Below are 12,982 nucleotides of genomic sequence, written 5' to 3' on the forward strand. Positions count from 1 at the left end.
AAAATCGACACTTTTCCATGTTTTCAACACTTTTATATATATGGAAAATATGGTACCCCGTGTTTTTCAAACACTGCTGCACCTATAGAATGTGTCTAACAAAATTATACCAAACTTTTTCGTTTAAAGTGCATTACGTATGAAATAAATTCATCTTATTTCCATGAACATTATACACTTTATCTCAGTACAACTTGTGAAGCGATGTGTTACTTTAAGTCTGAAATTTAGTCAACTCTGTTTAAAAAAATCGTGAAGTTACAGATTTCAAGCAATAGTTGCTATTAGACGTATAATATTACTAATTTAATGGATAATGGAAATGATAGTGTGCCTTTTTACGTAACGGCAATTTTAATGCGCATTAATGGACGCATAATGTATTCAATGCCAATGTCGGCAATAGGCAATATTTCATTGTTCAAACAATATACTCAATATTCCAAAGATAGCAAAAATGGAAAGATGAACCCCTATAATGCCCGGTCATTGACAGCGTGCAAAAAATGATTTACAGTGCTTTTCAGTTTAAAATATGATAACCATATAAAACCTACTATGTATTTTTTTTTTTTTTTTTTTATACGTACATAAGAAAATAATTATTTTTAAAGTTGGCGATTTCAAGATAAATCCTTTGGTAGAATAGTGAATCTATTTCATGGTCGTTTCAAAGGTCCAATTAAAGTTATTTTCACGTTAATTTATGTGTTCTATGGTAAATAAACCGCGTTACTATCAGCAGTTTTAATTTTGCAATATAAGTAGTGTATATTTTACAGGAAAATAATTCAAATGCACCTGTGTTTAATGATACCGGAAGTCATTTGCCAGATGGTCATTGACTCGTCCTCTATCTGTTCTCATGTTGAAATCAGCATACTTCAAAATGTCACGGATATATACCATCGTGTCTGCGATCATTACTATATAATGGGTGTGCTTTTACCAGGGTGTATACCGTGACGTCACTTGGAGCACACTCCATTCACTGGCATTCATAACTGGGTCTAATATTTCAAGGGTTGACGCACGTACATCATGAGTGAGTTTTCAGCATTTAGACGATCTTTTTATTGAAATATTGAATTCCTGAGTATTTTTTATGTTGTTCCCTTCTTCTTTGTTTCAAAGAAAATAATATTATTTAACGTTTATTTAAATGGAATAAGTGATACTTCGGATGTGGCAAAATTACTATAGGATTGTCGTATATCTAATCTTATCATATAAAAATATGCAAATCTAATTGGAAGCGATTTCGCCAAAAGTATCAGTTTATTATTTTTGATTTTGTCTTTGTGAGTGCAAGATAACATATCCGCATTATCACACAATAGCTGCCTTTTGAATTAACTCTATGGCATAACTAACTTTCCAATGGGTATTTCTTGGATTTACATCTTGCATGATATTTTATAAACACAACACAACTATGTAATATTATTGTGGATATGCTTTAATGACCCACATTAAGATATTTGCATTTTGTTTATTTCCTAAGCGGATGCCACATAGCCACTGGTTTTCGTAAAGACATCATCATTTGGTTCCAATGTGCTAAGGGCGCACCTTTTGAATTTGGTCCAATGAGCACGTGACCAATACTGAGAGTCTTTCCACCACCACTAGTCTCTGCCGCAGCTATCCTCAACGTTACTGTCTGTGAACATTTATAGAAGCATATAAAAATGGTTACAAAGTAGAAAACTGGATGCATATAGCAATATTAAAGAAGAAACCCCACCAGAGCAGTTTTTCGGGGGTTAACCAAACTTGCCTGGTTATCAAATTATACAGTGACAAGGTTATCTCTGTATTTAATGTGTTAATTGATGTTTTATTTTTTTTGCATCAATTAACCAATTAATACCTATCAAATTCAGATTAATTTGACAACCATGCAGGTTTTGTTTTCCCCAGAACCATAAGAGTGGGAAGAAAAGCAAATTGGAAGGTTATCATTGGGATGGCTCGGTATTCGCCATGTCATTTGCGTGTCTTGTAGGACCATTGGTGTAACTGTTGCAATCGATATTGCAATTACATTGCATGCACATTATAATTTTGATTAAAATGCCGGCGACCAATTTCTTGGGAAAAGTGTGTTGTAACAATAGGAAATCGAGTCATTGAATTCTTGATGTTTTGACCAGAAAATTGCTTTTGTAAATACAATTTAGGTATTACCATATTATAACATTTTCATATAAAAATAGATTAGTATTTCTTTGCCATAAAAGATATATCCCTAACAACTAAGGCAAAGCAAAGAGAAATTGGTATTTACTACAAGCGCTAATGCCGCAAATACGTATCACTCCTTCCGACGTGTTCACCTGTTTTAATTGAGGCAGAGCGTGTGATTGTTTCCTATTGTTTTAGAAACTCTTAAACTGCTAACATCTTTGAAATGGTTGTCCAAATTCAATGGGGTTTATACCAAAGCGAAATGTAGCTTTGCAAATGCTGTTGACAATCCTATAAGAAACTGAAAATTGAATATTTCCGACTTGACCACACCATATTATGTGCATTCAACATACATTTAGGATGTTCGCCGGTACTGAGTACATCATGGCTTCGTTGTAAATGGGACAATCATCCCCTCTCTTCGCAGATGTCTTCTTTTTGCTGATTTTCTTGCCATTTTGAAGAAGGTACACTTTCACAAACGGATCTGTTGATATGAAAAAAAGTTAAAGTTTGATGCTTTCTTGGATACATAAAACTTGCTGAATGCATCGATTCTATAAGAATTCTCAAATTACAAATTACCACATATGTGTTGATATAATATAGTCCCTGTTAAAACATGTGAAGCTGACTAATATTATTCAAACAAAATGAAGGCAATCTTACATAATTAATTTGGTTTAAAGCAAACAATTATTTTGATGTGTGGAGGTAAAAATATAAATATTTCGCCAACAGTCCTAAAGCAGTACCAGTCACACTGCCGTACATCCCCAATTAAGTACCCATTCCTGTTCGAAAATGGCGATATAGGCTATCCATCTGACCATATATATATTTCAAATCCGAGTGACGTTTGAGCTCAGTTATAAGCAATAAACGATGTACTTATTTACTGAAGTCTGAGAGGACGTGGATGTCTCATCGACATCCGGCCATGACACTCTCTCTATTATTTTCTGAATGGTGATTACATTCTGAATATCATCAACCTTGAATTTTACACAAAAAAAGTAACATCGGAGCTCGCCGAAATGTCAGTTTTATTTTGTCGTAAAAGGGCAGCGTAAATCATGAATAGTTTGACCATTTACAAATGACATCAGAAAAGTGACAGTAAATAAGGTCTTTAAACGGAAGGCGATACACACTACGACAGTGTTTTCTTTAGCCATCACGTTTTATCGTCAGTATTTACTTAAATTTGTTAATACTCCTGCCTCCTTTTCCCGCCACATTCCCACTATTATTTACACAACTTTTGTTACCCACCTGCTACAACTTTCTCGTCAGACCATTACAGGTTTCTGGCTTTTACAACTACTACCGTCAGGCGTTCGGCTGTTGGGAGGTAGCTCAGTGAAAACAGAATATCTCCCAGATCGGCTTGTTTCTGCAAAATATGAACGGAGTAACAGAGATGGTAAAAGGTGTGATTTCAATTGCCTACAATAAGCGATTATTTTACTGTTTGTATATATCATTTGGGCACGAGTCTTTTATCATTTTTGACGCTAAAAGAAAAAGTTACATATTTATATAATGGTTGTTTTAAATGTCACACGAGGCGGATCTGCTACTTGACTTTCTCCACCTCAATCAGTGGTCATATCGACTTAATCTTGAAATCGCCTTACACGCCAATTTAACTGGATGAAACAGGTTCAAGGTCAAGCCAGATAACTGTGTTGACTTTGAACCTTTTGTCCGTGTTGGAGCACTTTGTTAAAAACATTTAGGGAGAGGTTGTACCAATGTCAAATAACTCAATTAGTACAACGACAGTTGATTAAAACCATCTTTAGATAATGTTGATACACGAGAAAGGACTTCGTGTAATTATATCAAGTGACTTATTCTTACGTTCTTCATCCTTTAAACATGAAAATACGAATACTACAAGTAAAATTAGTATGATAACCCCCGCGTCCTGCATTTAAATCAAGACTCAAACAATGTAAGCTAGAATTAATTGTAGGTGATATGGAGAGACGGTTTTCTTTGTATACAATGTACACATGCCAGGAGAATTAAAGACGGCAAAAACTAAATAAGATGAAGAAATGCATATTGACATTAACTCTTGCAATGGCAGAAGTAAAATAATAATCGTTTATTTTTAGCTACAATCAAATAACACTGCCCATGATGACGACATCCTTAGACAGCAAGGCCAATCGTAATTCAACATGCTGCTTTAGTTTGATATTTGAATTGATTGTCCCACCCTGACTATAATACTGGAGACAAACCTAAAAACTTTAAGCTGAAAGATAAAAAGTGAATGTCTTTCTATACTATGTTATTGCAAAGTATTATAGATATTAAAACAAATCACATATCGACAGTGTACTCAGGACATTGCATGCATCGGTGAAAACCTCAAGGGCTTTACAATGTTACATCTCGCGGTCTAGATGTCCTAAATTCATGTTCCCATGTCGATATATATCATTAGAGACATAAAAACATACTTTAAAATAAGAAAATGAATAGGTACGTATGGCAACAAGAATACGTTCTCATATTTATCGTGGTTATATTGAGTACAAAAGAAGCAGTTCAAATATTAAAGCCATATTGTAACATTTGCTGAGGAGGACGCCATTAATTTCCTTTTTAATTCTGGTTTTTACACGATTGTAATGCCCTGCAAAAATCAAGATTTTACGTGCTGTAGTTTTATTAAAATCCGAGATTTTAAATAAACCGTCTAATAAGATGGTTTATTATGTGGCGTCGGTAGGGGTTGTGACGCCCGGGGCCAAGGATACATCATGGCGTCCCCTCCTCATTCTGGATACAATTACGCGCCCCCACTTTGCACAAACACCACTAAGTAATTTGGGTTATAATGAAGTTCAGTGAATTTTGGCCTTAATATTTATCTTTTAAATGAGTATTTGCGATGAAATGCTGAAAGTTTTGACTTTCGTCACTTGGAGGGGGCTCAGAGTCGATGCTGAATTGGTCAATTCGGCGCCCCCCCCCTCAAGGCAAGGTAGCGCCCAGGGCACGTGCCCCCCCCCCCCTCTGCCAGCCCCCCTGTCACTACGCTACTGGCGTATGCGCTGTTCATAACGCAGTACGTACATGGCGTGCGGGGCACACATCAAAGGATCGTACCGTATTACTACCGCCGGAGTAACACGCATTGGCACTAGAATTAAATTCCAATTTTCTTTGCTTTACCTCACTTGTTCGGCTCAAAACTAAATGGGGCCATATCTAACAGTAAAGGCTAACATTTTATGGGAAAGAACTACTAATTTATTTTCATAGAAATGTTACAATATGGCTTTCTACACGACAAGATTTAACTCTCTACGGGTGTCGACTGCAGACTGTAAGTAAAAGTTTCATTTTTTTTTATTCAAAAATGTCAAAATTTTCAATTTACATGAACGTACTTGAAAGCAGCATGAAATATGCATACAAATTAGTACAGACAAGCCTAGTATTGGCTCAGAGGTTCTTTAGGCAGCTCTTGATATCTTGAGAAAATGTCTCCTCTAGCCTAGTCAAACCAAATCCGTAGCCTCATAAGGTTACTGACTCTGTTATTGTCTGCATGAATTTGTTATTTTCATATTTATGTTTCCATATTGCAAACACTCATCTTTAAAATGAATTGTTACATTTGCTGGTATTTACAAAATGTGAGTTGTCTGACGGGCAAGAGGCCATTTACATGAAGATTTTGAATGGATACACAGAGGAAATTATTTTCGTTGACATGAATTACCAGACTGCGCTGCTATGCTGCTCGGATTTCAGAAGATGGTCATCACCCACGCATTAGTATTAGACAGAAAGGTTTGCCGCCGACTGCTGTCACAGATATGATATTTAGTTATTGCTGAATTTGAGATATTTTGTTCTTGCGTCCATTTGTGAAGCATCGACTGCGCTGAGAACTTGGATATAGATTTGGCTATGAGCCTGTTTTTGTTTCCAAAACACTATTACGACATTTTGCACGATATTTCAAATATCCTGAACTAGAAATGTGATGAAAGTTGCTCACAAGGGAGTATAAGAGAACTTGTAAACACGCATCTTTTTAGACGTGGTATTGCTGATTTTACTCCATTGCCTATAAAGCGATGACATCTTGTTTTCGTTTTTGATAAAATTTCTAATGACCTGTCAAACATTCTGAAATATCAAATTAGAATAATTCTGTGCTATATCAAATTGATTTGTTGCACATGTATACTTTTAATATATATTAAAACACCTTCTTCCAGAAGCAATCTTTTATTATTATTATTATTATTTGCTCATTTATATAGCGCCTCTTCAATAGATCGAGGCGCTTTACAAGATAAATACTAAAATACACAATTTAAAAACACGAAAGAATATACTGAATAATATAAAATACAATGCAAAAATGATATAGTAAAATTACACATAAATAAAAGCATCAATTCAATATTACCGATAAATTACAATCATTATTACACCAAAGCGACTATATTTAAAAACATTATATGCAAAGATAGCTACTCTTTGGGAAAAAGATGAGTTTTTAATAACTTTTTGAATACTTTTACGCTGGGAGCCTGACGGATCTTTATGGGAAGCTGATTCCAAAGCTTGGGTCCAAGAACACAGAAAGCGCTATCGCTAATGACGCGTTTAGTAGATGGAACTTCAAGGCGCAAAGTATCTTTAGATGATCTAAGGCCAGCTCGACCAGGCTTATAACTACGAAGAAGGTCTTGGAGATACATAGGTGCTAATTTATACGCACAGTTGTACACATGCAGTAGGAGCTTGAAGTCTATTCTCTGCTGGACTGGCAACCAGTGAAGTTCGCGCAATAACAGCGAAGTGATCGTGCGCCTATCAACACAGTAAATCAAGCGTGCCGCACGATTTTGAAGCCTTCGCAGCCGCTGTGCATTGAAAGCTGAAATGCCACCTAACAAAGAGTTGCCATAATCCAGCCGAGAGAGAACAAGATATCGTACTGCATGTGCACATGTATTTTGATCTATAAAACGACGAATACGTGAGATATTGCGCAAATGAAAATTAACAGTACGACAAAGTGAAGACACCTGTAAATCCATTTTGAGACAAGGATCAAATGTGACACCTAAGTTCTTAACAGAAGGCACAGGAGCTATCGCAGATTCACCAATCTTCAGGTCAACGCACTGAATGGAATTTCTTTGTTTTTGAGACAAAATAATAAAGAACTCTGTCTTAGAATCGTTCAGCCTAAGTTTGTTTTTCAACATCCACGCTTTAACCTCAGCAATGCAATTTGTTAAGCGAGCTTGCGCAGCTTCCCTATCACCGGACACCTTAGGATCATAGCTCACATACAGCTGGGTGTCGTCAGCATAGATATGATATGCAACACTGAAGCGCTTAAAAATGCTGGTAACAGGCTTAGAGTAAGAGGTGAAGATCGGTGGACCTGCGACAGATCCTTGTGGAACGCCATATTTAAGCTTATGTACAGAAAAGTAACTACCTGAGACACAAACTTTACTACTGCGGTCTCTGAGATAAGAATCAAACCACTTTAAAACACAACCCTCGATACCATATTCATTTTGAAATATATTTACAAGAATGTTATGATCGATGGTATCGAAGGCTGCAGACATATCTAACAAAACAAATAATACAATTCTACCACTACCGAGTTCATTAACAATATCATTCTTAACCCGCAAAAGGGCCGTCTCAGTACTATGGCCTGGCTTGTAAGCAGATTGGAATTCTTCAGTAAGGTTTTCAGACTGAAGATGATCATTGAACCTTGAAACAGCTGGATATTCAATAATTTTACCAAGTGTAGGAAGATTGGACACTGGACGGTAATGTTTTAACTCGTCCGGGTTGAGGGTGGATTTCTTGATGAGAGGTGAAATAACTGCATCACGAAGGATGGAAGGAAAAGACCCAGCACTGAAAGAGTTGTTTATTAGTGAAACAACAAAAGGGGCAATGATGTCAGTACATTCCTTTAACAACCACGTGGGAAGCGGATCGAGAGAACTAGTTTTGTTGGGGATTTTGGATATGATTTTTTGAACCTCAGCTTCATTAACAGGGGGAAAAATATCAAACACATGAACATTATTGCACACATTATCAGTAGATGACTTAACATGATTACTATTGCACACATTATCAGTAGGTGTCTGTGACATGGAAGAAACAACAACATCATCATCATTTGAACACATATTTACAGTTTCAGTAACACATTGATCATCAAGCTCAGACCTTATTTTTGACACTTTGTCCTCAAAATAATTAGCAAAATTATTACTGAGTGTTTCATTTGAGATACAAGTTGGTAAAGCACCATTTGAGCTACTAGTATTTAGAAGTGTATTTACAGTCCGATACATTGTTTTTGCATCAGCATCAGCTAAAACATTTCTGAAATGATCTTTCTTAGATTGAACAATCATGTTATTTACGACTTTATTTTGTTCAAGATATTCATCGCGATCAGAGTCACTGAGAGTTTTCCGCCATTTGCGCTCACCAATCTATCTCCAAATTGTTTCATATCAGTGAAAACAATGTTCTTTCCTGTCAACAATGACATCTCATTTGTGACGATAACTTATTCCACGACTGAATAACTTTCTTTGAAAGACAGAGAAAAATCTGCCAAACTGACCACTATCTGCGCGCGCTCATATCATTGCTTTGAATGAATGAGTGGGTTAATGCATGAATAAAAGAATGAATGAAAAGTTGTTTGGCGTATTATCATTTTGAATGATCTGGATTCAGACATATCGAATTGCATTCTGAAGAATGTCTTTCTGATATCAAATAATTTTCATTTTTTGAAATTCACGATATAATACAAGTTTTATGACAAATTATTAAAATTTTATATTTTTCACATTTTTGATATATAACAGTCCTCGAAGTAAATCCTCGATCGCTATAAATCTAATGACATATTCTCAAAGTGTGTGTAACTGGGAGGAAAAGCCGACGATCAATTGAAAATGTTGACCTTTCATATTGAAGATATTGATATTTTTCCCAAAAAGACCTATTTTTTTGTGTGTTTTGGGGAAATAATCCATATCTTCAATACGAAAGGTCAAAATTTTCAATTGATCGTCGGCTTTTCATCCCATCTACATACACTTTAAGTATAAATCATCAGATTTATAAAGTTTACTTCGAGTACTGTTAAATATCAAAAATATCAATTTTTAATCATTTGCCGTAAAATGTGTATTACATTGCGCATTTCAAAAATCAAAATTATTTGATATCAGAAGGACATTCTTCGTATTCAGAATGCAATTCGATATGTCTGATGTGCTCTAATGTCCCACAATAAATACTGTCCAAACGTTCATACCCCACCCCTTAAAAACAGTTTGCCTAAAAGAACTGTCTTTTTTTACTTTGAAATTCAATAGCAGCATTGAAAAGGTAATAAAGCGGGCAACAAATGGGTCATTAAAAACGAAAGGTAATGGTGATTAAAAGCGTCCTACATGCTTCACAAACACACAGGTGATGAAAGATACACGTAAAAGCCAATATATGTAAAATATATACATGATGAATCTTACAAATAACACTAATTTTTTTTACTATAAACTTTTATTTGACTCTGCAAAGTGGACTCCAATAAACACGCACAACCATTAAACGTAAACACAAAACCAATATGCACGTTGTCAATCTTTTTAAAGCGAGCTTTTTCAGATATTGAAGCGAAGTTAAGGATTATGTGAACAAACATTCGTTAATAATTTGCAGAAGTTGACGTTTGACTTTGACGTCGTCGAAGTTTTTTGTCAAACAAAAATACAATCTTAAAGGCCCATGGTAGTTTGAATTGATTGATGCGTGTTACTTTTACAGATTTATTTTAAACAACTTAAATTTCACTATAGTTGCATAAAGATTACTTGATACAAAGATGTAACTTTTACATACATGGTTTTAAAAGTGGATTCTCTTTTACCGTCACTTTTATTATACAAGGAGAGAAAACAGCAGTGATTTTTAAAACTCGGTCTTACTCTCAACAGGCTGTTTTCTTAAAAGGAAACACTTATAATACTCTTATGAAACGCTGCTCATGCTTCGTTGAAGTCACTTAAAATAAGAAGCGCTTTTGTCGAAGAAATATTTAAATCCATACATTTACAGCTGCTGCATGATGTCACAGAAAGTTAATCTTCTTAAATTTTCAGCCCTTAAAGTAAATTCAATATCAAAACTACTTTCCTGTAAATTGTAACCCTTACGTTATTCTAGCCCAAAGCATAAAATAATACACCAGGTTAATAGTGCCTCGAACAATATACAGCATAACCTTTTTTCAACCTAATCGATGGTAATAGCTTATTTTATAGTAAAACGGTGTAGATTTACTGTCAATGTTTGAGATTGAAGCAAAAGCATCAGACACAGGTCACTTCGCAGGACATAAGGAACTACATGACTGTACAAAGTTATATTATAACGCATTGACCCATTCTGTGTCAAGTAATGCCTGTGGCTATCAGGTTAAAGTATGAAGTAAAAATGAACAATTTTTTCAAGGAATATGTAACGTTAACCTTAACCATTTGGATGACGTCACTTATCTCACCACTTTTGTTAGATTGAACGACAATACACTGCCATATTGATGTAAAGAAAAGCTGAACTCAGAGACGGAGGAAAACCGACTTTCACTTGCATATTAAAACCATTAAATGAATTTATTTGAAGCAAGCTGCCATAAACATACACGGGGTATAATTTCCTGCGTTCTTCTGCTTCATATACTACATTACACACACTTTAATTCTAGAGCAAGGTAATCAATAGATTTCCATGCAAGAGACACCCCGGAATTTAAATCTAGGTTAATGCCATGTTTTTGATACTTGCATGGTGTTGTTGTTGCGTCTTCCGTTCTGTGGGTTTTATGTTTTCTTTTCGAAAAGCTTCTTATTTTGGCTGACAATAGAATTGTAAATGCATAATTCACCTGGAAATCAAGCATCGATTTCTTTGTATAATGAGAACATTTTCCCCCATTTAAGCGGCAATGATGAGCAAGTATCGGTACTGAGATGTACGGAAGATACATCACGGTTTCCGTGGTAAAATATGAGATAATTTTGTAAAGAAGCTTTATAATGATTTTTTTTTAATCGTTGTGGTTTTTTATATTTCTTGAAACAGTTTTACCACTTTGTATGTGTGTCTTATTTTGATATTTATTGTGCAATATATAGCAGCATGTAGACTGATATTGGAGAGCGGCGTCTTAATTCAGTGCAGTGTTTAAACTCCTTCGGTCACCTGACCACCCGGTGGGTAGTGCCTTTAATGTTCTTAATGGGAAAATGTAGGAGGAAACAATTGAACGTTGTTAGGATCATACTTTTGTCGTACTACACATTGACATTATATTGATAAGCATTTAATTCAGATTAATCCAAGACGAAAGTATCATCATAAACATGCAATATGAAACTCATTTTAGAACTGGATTTTGCAAGCGTGGTGTTAGAAATGATCTAATGATACCAGTACTTCGTTGATAAAATTGTAATTTTTGTGCTCGTATCGAAATCTCGTATATGTGTCATATTTTATACCACTGTGTCGATAACGTTTCTCTGCAACGTTTAATCCAGATACATGCCTAACGCTTAAGTAATTGCTATGTAAAACGCAAAGCAATATGCAGAGCAACGTTTATGGCAATAGCCTCCAGTCATTAATAATCTTGATAATTTTGTATATGATACTTGGAAACATTAATACCAGACTAAATGTCAACCTCTTTAATGCTAGGAGAGATTTTATTTAACATCCCCTATGGCTAACAAGTAATTTAATTAAAAAGTTACAAATCGACTACAGCGTGCCTTTTAGGATAAATATGTATAAACAAAGTAGTTGAGTTGAGTTGTATCCTAACATATGACATCTACGTCCACAACTGAATAACTACGTTAGATAAGCACATTAAGATTATCCTGAAAATTACATGGACAGTCTATGATGTATTCTGAGATTACCATAATTCCATTTTATATATGACATTAATGTCGTTCTGTACATTACATCAGAGATATGTTATGAATTGCAAAATGTGCATCACTCTGTGAAACAAATTAATGCTCTGCAGTGCTTTACGGTGTCCATGGTGAACCCGTGCGCTTAAATCTTCAAAAGAGCCTTTAAACATTCTGAAGGCATCTAGATAGAGAACCACAAAAGTAGTCATGAGAGGTAAATGAAGAACCCATTTAGAAACTTGCTTTATAGAGATGGTAATAGTAAAACACACTTCCATTTTAACCATTGTCTTTCCAAGAGTTGTTCTGGTCACATTCTTTATATTAAGGGCATGGGGATTGTTATATTTCGATGATATTGAAATAAGTACATCTCTTGTGTAATGATTTGAAATTATTTGGCACTCTAGGTTGGTAAACATGAGTAGGATTTGAATCGCGCGTGCCATCCTCAGAGGCAAGGAGCTGCTTTGAAGATGACAGTCATTAGAGTTTTACTCTTTATAACGTTTTCCTGCCCCCACCTCTCCAGCCTTTGATATCACATCTCCATGACAAATACAGTAAGCCAAAGAATTCAGGTACCAGTTGTGTTCACCCCTGTATGTCTTAAAAACAAGCAGCCAATACCTGTACTCGTTAGCTCTAATTTAAGACCTTATTTGTTAAAATTGGTTGAGAATTAAAGAAACGGTGATCTAAAACCTTATGAAGAAACGAAATAAAAAGTTGCAATTTTGTGTTCTTGG

This window comes from Amphiura filiformis, chromosome 12 (genome assembly GCF_039555335.1).
Source record: "Amphiura filiformis chromosome 12, Afil_fr2py, whole genome shotgun sequence".
NCBI lineage: Eukaryota > Metazoa > Echinodermata > Ophiuroidea > Amphilepidida > Amphiuridae > Amphiura > Amphiura filiformis.